Here is a 15723-nt window from a genome sequence, read left to right as displayed (position 1 = left end):
TTGATACCTCCAGCTAGAGCTAAACAGAATACATCCTTTCTTAGAAGAGTTAGTATAAATGAGATAATTAAATATACATTCAGAGTATATCTTTGCAGTGATTATGCTGCTTACAATGCAAAACTGAGCAAATGGAATCTCATTCTAAATGCCTATGGATTATTAATGTGGTCTTGATTACCTAAATTTTAAAGCATGGTATAAAATATTATTGATTGATTTACAAAGAAACAACTTATTAAGTGATTTTAAAAATTTAAAAAGCAATGCTATTGTTGTAGAGAAATCAGGTGTGTGAGGTATTGAAGACCAGGACACGAGAGTACCGAGAAGGAAGTTGGTTTATTTCAACCGGCTGGGCTCGGTGGACTCTTGTCCTAATAAAAACCGAGGCCCGAATAGCTTTTTTCAGACCCTTTTATACAGAGGATATAGGATTAGGGAGACTAACAGTGATGGCAAACAGACCTCTGGTTAGGTTCTTCAGTGTTTGATCTTAGTATCAGATAGGTTATTTCCTCCAGGCGAGTTACATATTCTCCACATCCAAGGCAGCTTGGATTAGCATATCTTCCATATCTCATCTGGAGGCAACCCTAAATACACATTTAGTCTCACATCGTATCTGATCATTCAGAGACTGTAGGGCCTATATTACTTATTTGGCTATTTTGGGGACCAGGTACACTGGGAAACAATTTTGAATTTATGCACAGGCTATATCACTATTAATCACTGCTACTTCTCTAAGGTTAGATCTAGCTCAACTCCAGTTATTTATAGGGTTTCTAGCATTATAAATTTAACTGATTGCTGGGTTTGCCAATATCTAGATGATAAAGACAGACCTAGATATTTGCCGGTGCGGCCCGAGCCGCCGCCAACAAAAAGTGCGCGGGAGCCTGGCGGGCGCACGGACGGGTGCAGGGGCCACGGGCACAGTGCCCCCTCACCACCTCACTGCTGCCACAGCCACCACCGCGGGCCCGGCCCCGCACACCCTGCGCCCCGCCGCCCGCGGGGATGCCTTACAAACTGAACTTGAATGCGCACATGCCCGCCGCCTCCCTCAACGTGGCTGGAAGTGTCCACTCTCCTACCAACATGGCAACATCCTTGCAGTACCACCAGCTGCTGAGTGACTATGGCAGCCATCCCTTGGCTACACCCAGGGAACTGGGAAGAGCCAGGTGCCCCAAAGCAAATATGCTGAGCTGCTGGCCATCATCAAAGAGCTGGGGAAAGAGATCAGACCCACCTACGCAGGGAGCAAGAGCGCCATGAAGAGATTGAAACGAGGCATCATTCATGCTAGAGGACTGGTTCGGGAGTGCTTGGCCAAAACAGAACAGAATGCCAGATCCTAGCCACCTCGTTAGCTTTGAAGGCTTTCCATCTTTACAAGATGAGAAGTTACAGTTCATCTACCTGTTCAGATGTTAACTCTTTTGTTTTCAAAATGTTAACAGTTTGTTTTCATGGTTCATTAGGCTCTGAACCTACCGACTAAGATTGAGAAAAAATTTTGCAGTTGATTAGGATTTGTGTTTTAAGTAGTTAGGAAGTACCCGGGTATTTTTTTAAGCATTGATTAAAAAAATAATACATGGAAAAGTTACCTATCTTACATCAAACTATAGTTTGCCTCCAAGATACCAGTATCTCACTTTAATCTTCTCTTGAATATATTTATGTTACCTAAGTTGTTATTTTCATAAGCTAATACAACTCTAAGAATTCTGTTTTTAGCAAATACTGACAGCATGCTTTTCTTAGTAGCCAGTCCCAGTTTGGCAATACAGTGTAGATTCTGCTTAATATAACTTTTTGCTTAAGCATTTGCATGACTATTAGTGCTTTGAAGTCAAATAAAAAGTGCACAAGTTATAAATACAGAAGAGCAATCTATCATACCGAACAAGGATCCCCCAAAATTTTCATACTGAGACTGTGTAGCTTTCAGTTTTGTGTTTCCTGTAAGTTGATCAAAATGTCTGGGAAAAAATGACTGAAACTATTTGCATCTTTGTATGTATTTATTACTTGATGTAATAAAGCTTATATTCATTAAAAAAAAAAAAAAAGATGGACCTAAAATAGTGTTCCATTCAGGCAAAAGTGATCACTGGCCAAAAAAAGAGGTAAATGTTTAATAAAAAGATTTGGTATCCTGTTAAAAATTAGTCAGCCCTTGTTACAGATTAGTAAGTTAAATGTATTTGGCATTGGGACACTTTATTTGAAGCTTTAACTACATTTTCACAACTTATAATTTGGTGACTATAAACTCTTCTTTATGCAAGAAAACTGTAATAAGACAGGGCCAAAACTGGATATATACAAGACTGGTTGTATATATTGGTTTTATATAACCAATCAATCAGGTTAGATTCAGACAATAGATTTGGGACTCCCATAGTCAAAGACTGAGAGCTTAAAAGTGACTCCAATAATGATACTTTTACTGATGTAACAAAGAAAATCACTAAATTAGATATTCATTCAATGACAAGTATCCCACTTGCATGTGTAATGCCTGCATTATCTCTTTCCCCAATACGATAAACTTATATAACATGATTTAGTCAATATTCAGGTTATATTTAAAATGGAAACTCAACATACTTAATTGGGAGTAATATACATGATTTGTTACATCATTTAAATAGGAATGCTTTCTTCTTTCTCAGACTAATGGACTCTTGTAAAATGGCAATGTGCTGATGCTTATATGACCTCCTTAAAGGGTAAAAAAATATAAATAGAGAGACACTCAAGATGGTTTTCTGGATCTAATCTTAACCTAACTTTAGATCATATTGGATTGCTTATTTTCCATGTGGGAAAATATATAAAACTTTTCTCCATGTTTGGTCAGGAAGATGTGTACTAGATTATCTTGTTCCATGTATACCAAAGATATTTACACTAGCAAGGGAATTTCCAGGAAGATGGCAGAGCAGGGAGATTCAGGACTCACTTCTCTTCCAAAAGAGCTAGTGAAGAGTCAGAAACTGTCTGTAACAGCTGTTCTGGAGCTCAGGAAGCCAAAGGAGCGTTATACAGCATCCAGAGAATGGTGTATGGAAAAGGCTGAGAAATTGTGCTAAAAACTGTGTGTACAACATTATGATTATAATAAAAGCCATTGATTATACACTTTGGATAGATCATAGTGTATGTGAACACATCTCAAAAAAACAACTTAATGAACTAATAAATAATTTTGCAAGAGTAGCCAGAAATAGCAACTATGTACAGCAGGGGAATCATAGAGAGGTTGAGAGGTGAGGAATTTTCCTGTTTGTTTTTTATTATTACTGAAATAATAGAAATACTCCAATAATGATTGAAGTGAAGAATGCACAACTATGTGATCATACCAAATTCCACTGTTTTTTTACTTTGTGTGAATTGTAAGCTTTATTAATATGTATAAATAAAATTGATTTGTTAAAAAAGAACACTACACAGTCTAATTACAATTTTTATCAAGTTTAAAAAATACTGAGTAGCTCACTCTATACTTACAGCGGGCACCCATCCCCCATTCATGATATGGGCTATCTTAGGATCTAGTCCCTGGCTGGCTGTTGTGGGTGGAGAGGAACATGGAAGTCTACCCCGAGAATGGTGGGATTGAGCATATCTTTTGATCAGCGTTTTGATTACTGAGTTCCAGTTCTGAACCGCTGTTTTAGCTAACCCAGACAAGGACAGCCACTGCCATTGACTCAACCCCACTGCTGACATGGAGGAAGGCAGTTAAAGCTTAAAAGCACAATACCCCCTTAGGGTTGCAGGGAACAGTTTTCTAAAGGGTGCCTATTTTTGGCAGGCCAGGAATTCAAGCTTCACCGAGTTGTGAAAAAGGCTTCTGGTGTCTTACCTGTACCTTTCTCCAGGGCTCATTGGGGCTGGTCTGAGCCCTTTTTGTGAGTCTCTGGTCCTCATTTGACTGGAAATACTGACTTCAGAAAGTCCTTTCTGAGGTGACCATCCTCCAAGATTTTGCATATCATGTAAAACAGCTAGAGGCAATGAAAGGAGTGTGTGAAAAAAAAAAAAAAAAACCAGAACAGATCAATATTGTCAGAGAACTAGGAAAGAATCTTTTTTCTTAGGGTAAAACAATTATACACATAGTACAATCTTAAAAATTATACCAAATATCCAGGGCTAGAATGAGATGAAGAACTGGGAAAATTTGATCAATTAAATACAGCCAATTCTAAGTGTCAGAGAAGAGTTTTACTATAAAGCCAATCAACAAAAAATACTAGGCAAGAGAAAGAAACTGACCTTCATGTTGGGGCACTTTGAAACTTTATGTGGAGCCCAGGAAAGATCACATATTCTTGGAGCTAATTCATTCCTGTGGGCTTGAGAACTTGAATTGGATTCAATTTGGGGTCTTTGATTGGATTGCTTCAGTGAGTCTAGGGTGGGTATCGGTCCTCTTGCTGGAGTCCTTTATAAATGGAGGGCTGAAAGCAGCAGATGTAATATAGCCTGTGCACAAATCCAAACTTATTTCCAAATATGCCTAGAAAGCCAATTGAGAAGTATAAACTCTGTAGGCTTTGGATATTCAGGGAGGATATAAGCTGGAATGTGGGGGGGGGGGTAGTGCTAAATGCTGACTTGGAATTTGGGGGATATGCATTAATTCAAGCTTACCTGGGGGAAATAACCAATCCAATACTCAGACAAAACACTTGAAGAAACTAACAAAAATATTTTTGCATACATACAAGCACAATTTTTCTTCCCACTCTTATTTCCTCTGTACAAAAGGGACCCAAAAAATTCTATTTGGGGCTCAGTTTTTATTATGACAGGAGTCCACCAATTCTGGCTGGTCTAAATAAATCAACTTCCAGGTGGTAGACTTGGCCCAGTGGTTAGGGTGTCCACCTACCACATAGGAGGTCTGCAGTTCAAACCCAGGGCCTCCTTGACCATGTGGAGCTGGCCCATGTGCAGTGCTGATGTGCACAAGGAGTGCCGTGCAATGCAGGGGTGTCCCCCACATAGGGGAGCCCCACACAAAGGAGCACACCCTGTAAGAAGAGCCGCCCAGCACAAAAGGAAGTGCAGCCTGCCCAGGAATGGTGCCACACAGAGATCTGACACAACAAGATGATGCAATAAAAAGAAACACAGATTCCCATGCCACTGACAACAACAGAAGTGGACAAAGAAGATGCAACAAATAGAGAACAGACAACTGGGGTGGGGGGGAGGGGAGAGAAATAAATAAATAAATAAATCTTTAAAAAAAATAATAAGTCAAATTCCTTCTCAGAGTTCTCGTGTCCTGGCCTTCAACACCACATACACCTGACTTCTCTGCTACTACAATTCTGGGGGCTTGTCCAGGATTGCACTGAGAAGATCAGAGGTGGCAACAATTGTTTGCCCCTTTCAGATGTCTCTGAGGAGGCTGGGAGGGCTCAGGTGAAACCCAGCCCTGGGTGCCCCTGGACTCCCCTTTTAGTCCAGAAAGAGGTTGTGGTCTTCACCAGAGACCTCCTGGAAGAACCAGAGCACCAGTGCATTTGAGAGACAATGAGAATGAAGCAAGGAGCACTACACATCAGATGGGTAAGACCCCCAGGGGCATAGTGCAGGAAAAGCCTAATTCTAAAATAAGGAGGGAGACTGATCAGCTCTCTAAAAGGGGAGGCCCCAGTACACCTGAGAATACAGGAGGAAGGTACCTCCTCTCCAGGTTTGAGAAAAGGAAAGGGGGGTGGTTGTGTGCATGTGATTGTGGAAACTGGGTGAGATGCAGAAAGTCACTTCTGTGTGGCAAGTGCAGAGTCCTGATCTGTGGTTCTGTGGTGACCTCATATGATCAAGGGCAGTCTGGGGGGTCCCTGCAAAGGGACCCTCTTCCAAGTCAGGGGCTTATACAGACCTGCTAAGGTTAAGAGGTGCCGAAAGTTTCCGTGAGGGTTGCGACCAGAGATGGACTAAGTGTATGGCTTGAGTGACTGTTGTGTACCATCAGCACAGGGTGGAAACATGGGAAACACACAAAGTAGGACCCTCTTCAGTTGTATGCTGAAAAACTTCCCCCATGCATTCCATGAAGATGTATACAGCATAAGGTTCCAACCAGGAAAGCTTAGGATGCTTTGTGAATTAGAATGACCAACTTTTGGCATGGGCTGGCCCCAGTATGGCATTTTAGATCCCTGGATCATCCATAAAGTCCATGATGCAGTAACTGGAAACCCAGGACACCCAATTCCCCTACATTGATCCTTGGGAAAATGCTGTAAGCCAAAATCCACCTTGGTTAGGGTAGAGTATGAATATGGAAGCTAGAATTTGCCTAATACAGAAACCAAGGAGTGCTGTCCCAGGGATCATACCAAACAATCACCATGCAAAGGGCCCAGAGAAAGTGTACCCTGAGTCCAGTGCCAATCTGCCCATTTTAGAAGGGCCATACAAACATGAATTTCTGCCACTGTATGCAATGACTCCTGCCCCAGAAATACTAAGGAATGAAAATGAGCTAGTCTCTCTAAGCAGTGCCCCATTATCATCATCCACACAGGGAAGAGACACCCATACCACCCCCACCACTGATTTTATCACCATCTGAGAGGGCACCTATACCATCCCTGCAGTTGCCTTTATCAAACCAGAGAGCCCTATGCCATCCCTGTAGCAGCTTTTACCATCTCCTCAGTGGTCTTTGATACCTTCTGCAATGGAAAATACAGATCTGCAGCTTTTACAGCCCATTGCCCCTGGCAATGCTGCTGCAGTGCTGCCAATCAGTCAGGGTGGAGATGCTGAGAGGTAGCAACTTAAACCACAGGAACCCCTAGGGGCAGAGGAAGCACAGAAAAAGCCTGCCTACCAGCTACCTTTCCATGAAGGCTGGACCCCAATTTTTTATGATGCACATGGCTAGGTTCGGGGGGGACCTGGACATTCATCTATCAGCCCTTTACCACAATGGACCATTTTAACTGGAAAAGCCATACCTCACCATTCTCAGAGAAGCCTCAAGCCATGATGGACATTTTCCAGTCCATCATACAGACCCACAAACCCACTTGGGTTGATTGTAAACAATTTATAATGACTTTATTAAACTTTGAAGAAAGAATGTGTGTCATGCAGGGAGCTCTAACCTGGCTTAGCACCCACCTGAGGAAAGTTTGGACAGTGACCAATATGCCCACTTGCAGTCCCCAGAGGAGGACCCCCTGTGGGATCCAAAGAGCACAACCAGGCTCAACTGACTAGAAACTTTCCATAGGGCCTTAGTTGAATGATTCATGGTGGGGAGCCACAAGACAGTAAATATGGCAAAAACTACTCAAATTCTACAGGCTCTGGATGAGAGTCCAGCTCAATTCTATGAGAGGCTGTGCAGCATGTTTTGTGTATGCACACCCTTCAAACCCAGATGCTCCTGAGCGCCAAACAATGGTCAACGCAGCATTCGTTTCCCAATCACAAGCTGACACCCAAAGAAAACTGCAGAAGTTGGATGGGTTTGCTGGAATGAATATCTCTCAGCTCATGGAAGTAGCTACTAAAGTCTATGCCAACCATGATGTAGAAACAAGGAGGGAAGAAAGTCAGAAGATGAAGAAGAAGGCATATCTTCTGACAGTGGCAATCATGGAAAAATCCATTCCTGTGTCAAGGAGAGTAAATTGGGAATCCCCTGCCCCAAGGAGAGGGAAGGGCCTATGCTAGGGCAAAATTAGTGTGTGTACTGCAAAGAAGATGGGCATTGGAAGCAAGAGTGTCCCAGCTGGCCACTCAACCCTGCCACTGCTGTTAAAACATTAACCAGGAAAGCTAGTGGGGCATCACAAACAAAAACCTGGGTCCAAAAAAGTTCAGGAAAAAAACCCTGCAAATCAGATAATTGGGCTGGCAGGAATAGAGGACTCTGATGGAGATTATTAGGACAGACTGGGTTCCTATTCTCCCGGCCCTGCAGAGCCTATGGTCAGAGTCCAAATTGGGGGCCACACCATACATATGATGGTTGATGCTGGGGCTCAACATTCTGTAATGACCAAGCCAATTGGGCCTCTCTCAAAAAGACAGGCCACTGTCATAGGGGCAACTGGCAAAAGTACCCAATGGCCCTTCCTGCAAGCCAGGACCTGCAACATTGGGAGAAAAGAGGTCACTCACAAATTCCTTTATCTTCAGAGTGCCCAGTCTCCCTCCTGGGTTGCGAACTGCTGTCTAAACTGCAGCTCAAATTACCTTTGATGTCATGGGGCAATCCACACTGACACTGGGGCCACAGGACCCTCTGAGAATAGTGCTAACCCTTCCTCTGCAGGAGGAATGGAGACTGTTTTGCCTCAGTGAAACTGGCCAGTTCATGCCCATGCAGCTCCCTTTTGAAGATGCACCTGAAGTATGGGCAGAGGGTAACCCAATAGGGATGGCACATGACATTCCTCCAATTATTATTGAAATAAAGGCCACAGACAGTCCAATAAGAATAAAGCAATATCCAGTACCACGTGAAGCACAAGCAAATGTCCAGCTACTTATTCAGAGATTACTGAATGAAAGCATATTGAGCCATGCCAGTCTCCATGGAACACTGCACTCTTTCCAGTTAAAAAAGCTGATGGGGATTACCGCCCAGTCCAGGACTTACTAGCAGTTAATTCGGCAGTAATAACCCTTCATTCTGCAGTTTCTAATCCATATACTTTTCTCAGCTTAATACCCTCATTGGCAATCTACTTTTCATGCCTAGATCTTAAGGATGCCTTCTTCTGCATTTGGGTAGTGCCCTGCAGCCAGCCAATTTCCACTTTTAGGTGGGACAATCTGAACCCAGATGAAAAGCAGAAGCTAACATGGATGCAACTGCCTCAGGGTTTAAAAATGCCCCCACTATTTTTGGACAAGGACTGGCTAGTGATCTCAAATCCTTTAAACCAGAAAGCCATAACTGTTTTCTCCTCCATTATGTAGATGACCTCATTCTCAGAAGTCCCACCTACCAAGACTGTGCTGGTGGAACCCATGGTCTTTTAAAGCATCTACAGCAAAAAGGCTATCGAGTGTCTAAGAAAAAAGCCAAAATATGCCTGTCTCAGGTCAAATATCTAGATTATAAAAATAATGCAGGGGCCCCATGAATTGGGACTTGAAAGAAAGAAAGTAATCTGTAGTCTCCCTGAGCCCAACAGCCACCAGAAGCTGCCAGTTCCTCAGTGCAGCAGGATTCTGCCACAATTGGAGCCCCAATTTTGGGGTCCTCATGTGCCCTTTATATGAAGTCACAAAGGGGAAAGATTATGATTCCCTGCTCTGGGAAAGCCCACAGAAAAATGCTTTCATTGCTCTCAAACAAGCTCTAATGGAAGCACTGAGCCTCAGGCTTCCAGATCTCAGTAAACCATTCTACCTCTATGTTCACAACTGCCAAAGGATCACAGTAGGGGCACTCACTCAATACCTCGGTTCCTGGCAAAGACCCATAGCTATCTGTTCAAGCAACTGGACACTAGCCCAAAGACAGGCTCTCATGTCTGCAAGCTGTAGCAGCTGTAGTCATTTTTACACTGGAAGCTATAAAATTGGTTCTGCATGCAGTAATCATAGTCTTCAAAGCCAAAGGAACACACCGGCTAACTAACAGCTGCCTGGTTAAATATCGAACCCCATTATGTGGTTTCCCTTCAACTGGAACTTGTAAAAACCCTAAATCCTGCCACTCTACTACCCGTGGAGCTGGGGATTCTAGCCCATAACTGCCTGAAAACATCACAAGAAGTATATTCCAGCAGGCCAGACCTCCAAGACCAGCCACTGGCAAATTCTGACATGGAGTTCTTTATGGATGGGAGTAGCTTTATGCAGGACAGCAATCAGTGAGTGGGATATGCTGTGGTATCAGGAGGCCCAGAGCCTCCTGGATAGCAAATCAGCACAGAAAGTCAAACTCATTGCCCTCACCCAAGCCCTACAACTTGCAGCTGGAGCAAAGGTTAATATCTACACAGGCTCCAAATATGCCTTCTTTACCCAGCATATGCACTGAGCCTTATACAAACAAAAAGAACTCATCAACTCAGGAGGAAAGAGCATTAAATATGGCACAGGATTCTGGAACTACTAGAAGCAGTTTGGAAACCTACCAAAGTGGCTGTAATGCACTGCAAGGGAAACCAGGCAAGCCACAGCCCTGTCACCCAGGGAAATCAGAGGGCAGATGCTGAAGCAAAAGAGTGGCATGGGAAGGATCCCTATCTAAAAACCTGGCCACTGCTCTCATTCCTCAACCTTTTTAATTATCTGAAACTCCAGTATACACTGCCTGCCACAGCCTCTGAATCAACAAGAGCTGCAATACACTCAAGCCGAGAGAGTGGATACTCTCTGAGCGTGGGATATAAGGAGAAAATGGATGGTGGACATTGCCCGATCACACAATAGTTGTGCCACAAATATTAGCCACAACATTAGTTCAACACTACCATGAGAAGACACACTTGGGAAAAACCCATCTTAAAGAAGTTTTAGAAAGATTCTTCAGGTGGCAGACTTGGCCCAGTGGTAAGGGCATCCGTCTACCACATGGGAGGTCTGCGGTTCAAACCCCGGGCCTCCTTGACCCGTGTGCAGTTGGCCGATGCACAGTGCTGATGCGCGCAAGGAGTGCCCTACCATGCAGGGGTGTCCCCCGCATAAGGGAGCCCCACGCACAAGGAATGCAACCAGTAAGGAGAGCCACCCAGTGTGAAAGAAAGTGCAGCCTGCCTAAGAATGGTGCTGCCCACACGGAGAGCTGACACAACAAGATGATGCAACCAAAAGAAACACAGATTCCTGTGCTGCTGACAACAACAGAAGCGGACAAAGAAGATGCAGCAAATAGACACAGAGAACAGACAACCGGGGTGGGATGGGGGAGGGGAAATAAATAAATAATAATTTTTTTTAAAAAAAGAAAGATTCTTCTACATCCCAAGTCTGGCTGCTATCACCCATGCCATATGCCAGTGGTGCATCACAAGTGCAAAAATAAAACCTTTGGCAGGGGGCCTATGGGAGTCCCAGGAGTCCAAAGAATTGACAATATGCCTCTTGAAGATCTAGTAGTTGATTTCACTGAAATGCCACACTCTGGAAGTTATAAATATCTCCTAGTCCTTGTTTGCACCTTTTCTGGCTGGGTGGAAGCCTTTCCCACTTGAACATAAAGAGCTGAAGAAGTAACCAAAGTTCTCAGGGAAATCATTCCTAGATATGGGCTACCCCTCTCAAATGGCTCTGACAATGGACCCACCTTCATCTCTGAAATCACTCAAAAATTGCCAAAGCACTGAGCATCTGATGGAAACTGCACACCTCTTCCCATCCTCAAAGCTCAGGAAAGTAGAGTGAATGAACCATACAATAAAGACTTATATTGCCAAGATTTGCCAAGAAACTGGGCCAAAATGGGTGCAAGTACTTCTGAGTCCACTTCTCCAAGTTTGGGCAAGCCCAAGCGGAAAGCCAAGCCTAACCTCTTTTGAAATCCTCTTTCAGAAACCACCCCCTTAATCCAAAATATAGAAGGGGATCTCGGAGAAAGAGGAAACTTACCAATAGCTCAGCAAATGATAAGCTTATGAAAAACCTTACAAAATCTGCAACACTAGGTCCAAGAAAGGGCCCCAATTAGCTTAAGCAACTATATACACCTGGAGAAGCCAGGTGATGCAGTCTGTGTCAAAGACTGGAAATCAGCTCCACTAATCCCTCTATGGTGGGGACGCTATCTTGTCATTTTATCCACCCCCAGTGCAATTAAAGTAGCTGAAAGTACCCCATGGATACACCATAGCCGGGTCAAGCAAGCTGCCCCAGAGTCCTGGACCTGTATTCCAGATGCCCACAACTCAACCAAACTCATCTTGCAAAAGAACAAAACACCAAGCCCTGCTCCAGTCACACCCCAGAATCTGACTGGTCCGTGCATGGCTGAAGGTTGAGGATGGGACACCGAGCTCTGCTCCAATCACACCCCAGAAACTGATAGGTCTATGTACAGATAAAGAATAGTTTAATCCCAGTTACAATGCCCCTTTGATTATTCTCCCTACTCCTAGCCCTCACCCGCCCCTGGTCCCAGGTTGGCATCACAGAGTGTGAGCCATTATCCAAAAGGTGTGAATGGGGGCCCATGTCAATACCACATTAATATATCATAACCATTACACCTGTAAGGGCCATATAGCTGCCTGCCAGTTTCAAGGAATCTCCTATAGTGTCTGTAACATATCTGGTCAAATAATCTGCTATGACCCCAAACCTCCAACAGTCTCCTGTAAATGGGAAATAAGGGTGCTTAATCAAAATGGGGAGCTACTTAGCTCTACCCCAGCCACTAGCCAGAACCAATGAGTGTCCCTCCTATTTGATGCTTGCCAAGTTATAGACTCTGGGATACCATGGAACACCAATTGTGGAGGGCTTAGCAGGGAGCAAAAATATACTCATAACAATAAGTATATGTGTGGTCCAGAAGTGAAAAGTGCAGTCCAAGGGGGGCCTTCTGGTGTAAATGCATAGGTGCATACTACTGCCCCTACTGGTCCTGTGTCACCTGGGCCACATGGAATACAGATGCAACTAAACAGCCATCCTCACCAAAGGAATGGCCCTGGCCATTTATGCTGTCATTGTAACCACTTAAACCTCACCATCCTTAAACCTGAATCCCGACAGACTCAGGGAGTCCAAACAAGTCTCTGCATTGATGGTAGAGGAATAGACCCAGAAGACTACATCTGGGTTGCGTATTGGGAATACCCACTCACAAGTAAAGACCATTCTGTGTTCCACTCCTTCTATGAAGAAATGGAAAAGCCCTTTTCCATTCTACAAGGAGTGAGAAACCTCTTCATAAGCCTAACTGAAGTAGTAGGGGCAGCTTAAATGTCTCCTTGTGCTAAGTATGTGGAGGTACTAATATGGAAGACCAACGGCCCTGGGAAACTAGAGAACACAATTACAGCCAAACATATAATGAAACTGGCCTCTCAGCTGTCCCCTGAGATAGCATGTGGCCCTTGTAAACTTCTGTCATAGGAAAATATTGTGCTTCAAGGGCCTGCCTAAACTCTTCTTTATCTGTTAGAAACCTAACATGTACAGGGGGAGAATTCCAAAATTATACCACCAATATAACAGAGCCTTGGGGAACATGGAATGAATCTGACCTCACTCTCATAAATTGTACTTTGCCCAAATTAATCAGTGTGGAACTCCACTGCAAAAGGCCCCTTTAATGCCCCAAATGGTCTGTACTGGATTTGTGGGAAAGTTGCATTCTGAGAACTTCCCCAAAACTGGTGTGGTACTTGTATGCTCAGTACAATAAAACCCTCCTTCTTCCTCATTCCCTTAATGGAAGGGAAAGAGCTAAGCCAGCCAGTGTATCAAAATATAAGAAAGGGCTGTCGTTACCTGGAGAGGTGAAGAATGGCCCCATGAATGTGTAATCCGGTACTATGTGGGCCAGCATCTCAGGCAGAGGATGACATGTGAATTTATTGAACCCTTATCTATATGCTAAACTGAAACATCCACTTGCAAGCCATGGTGGAAATAATAACTAATGAAACTGCCCATGCTCTAAACCTACTAGCCCAACAGCAAACTAAATTCAGAAATGCTATCTGTCAAAACCATCTCACCCTAGACTATCTCCTGGCAGCTAAAGGGGGAGTTTGTGGAAAATTCAATCTCTCTAACTGCTACATTGAACTAGACAGCACTGGAAAGGTTATCGATGAAATTACAAGCAAAATGGTAAAAATTGTTCATGTTCCAGTCCAGAGCTGGAATGAGTGGAATTTAAGTAATCCCATTGGAAGCTGGAAGCCAATAGTAAACAATTTCAAGTTTCTACTGGGAATAATTGCCTTTATCATAGGAGGATGCACCATACTTCCTTGCCTCCTCCCTTTCATCATAAACAGAATGTGCACCCTAATAAATGATATAGTAAACAGGCAGACAGCTGCCCATCTCATGGCAGTATATACATACCAGTCAGTCCAGAGAGACTCTGACAATAGTGATGCCAAAGCTTAATAACCTTAAGCAGGCATCAAAAGAGGGAAATAATATTGCCTGTGCATAGATTCAAACTTATTTCATATCCAAATATGTCTAGAAAACCAATTGAGAAGTATAAATTCTATAAGCTTTGGATATTCAGAAAGGATGCAAGCCAAATGTGGCAAGCCTACCTGATTGTGGGGGATATGAGTTAAATCAAGCTTACCTGGAAGAAATAACCTATCTAATACTCATGTAAAACACTTGAAGAAACTAACAAAAAGTCCTTTTGCATACAACCACCATTAGACCCCCACTCTTATTTCTTCTGTATAAAAGGAACCCAAAAATTCAGTTTTTATTAGCACAGGAGTCTGCCAAGTCCAGCTGGTTGAAATAAACCACCTTGCTTCCCAGAGTTCTCATGTCCTGGCCTTTGATACTGCATACACCTGACTTCTCTGCTACTACACCTTCTTGCCAAGGACCAGCTGAGTAGGTACAACCACAGGTACTGGTACTCCTGAGTGCTAAGGAGACACACAGTCTATGTTCACATCTGATGACTCCAGATTTCAGTGCCCTGCCAGTGGGTCCTACTTTGGAATTTGTGCTCCTGAGTGTGATGGAGTTGGACTCAGATGTGACTTTCTACACATACCTCTTCTGTCACTTTGACTGAAGCTGTGTTTGGCACTGGGGTTTGTGTATACTCAGGAGTCTTGAATCTCTGGACTGCCCATGTGCCAGCTGGGTCCTGAGCCTCAGCAGAGTTACAAAACCTACTCTCCAGTTCATTGGACTTACTCAGGTGAGCTAAGAGGAAGATGAAGATGGTCACCCACCACACCAGGGAAGTGAGAGTATCTATACCTGCAAGCAGGAGAATGACACCCCCCAACCATGTGGGGTCAAAGCCCCCTCTTCACTGAGAGTTGGAGTGGACATAATCAACCCAGGGTCCACAGGATGGAGGAATAAATTATACGTTAGAGTGGACTTACTGGTATTCTACTATAGAACTACTGTGACTCTAGCGATGGAAGTTTCTGGTTTTCAGTTTTTGGTGTTTTAAAGGATGTTTACTGCTTTGTGCTTTTCATTGCTTTCCTTTTTTTGTTTTTCATAAAGACATAGTTTATTTTCCCTTGAAATTCCAGATAAATGTTACTAAATTGACACATGATATATTAAAGGAACAATTCAGAATAGACTAAAGAAGAATTTTACAAGCTGGAGTGTCTAGAGCTTGCAACAGCCTTCAGGATCAAATGACCATGACCTCCTCCCATCCAGGGAGATAACAGTTTCCTCTAAAGCATTTAGTCAAGGGTTGATTAAGTGTGCAGGAGGCATAACAAAAGTAGGCTGATGAGCTATCAAAAGATCATCATCCTTATTACCAGTAATAACACATTAGTTAAATTACAATGCAAACAGTATACATAAAAATACCCTTCTACTTTTGTAATTTTCAGGCCTCCCCTGCCCCAATACCAAACAGATAACAGATGACAACAAACACCCACCCTGCCCTTGATTCAACAGGATATACTAGTACCTGTGCAATCATAAATGAAACTTGTTGTTTTTACATTAACAGAACTGGTCAGGTAAAAGAAAATCTTAAAATCCTAAGAAAAATATAGAAAT

General features: G+C 43.3%; 1 pseudogene; it reads left to right on the top strand.

Annotated features, from left to right (window-relative positions):
- The first annotated feature begins 1023 nt into the window (after positions 1-1023).
- Positions 1024-1384, top strand: LOC131277009 (cyclin-dependent kinase 2-associated protein 1 pseudogene; annotated as a pseudogene).
- The last annotated feature ends 14339 nt before the right edge of the window (positions 1385-15723 follow it).

The sequence above is a fragment of the Dasypus novemcinctus genome, chromosome 31, assembly GCF_030445035.2.
Source record: "Dasypus novemcinctus isolate mDasNov1 chromosome 31, mDasNov1.1.hap2, whole genome shotgun sequence".
Lineage (NCBI taxonomy): Eukaryota > Metazoa > Chordata > Mammalia > Cingulata > Dasypodidae > Dasypus > Dasypus novemcinctus.
The sequence above is the reverse complement of the archived record's forward strand: the minus strand, read 5'-3'. Positions and strand labels throughout refer to the sequence as shown.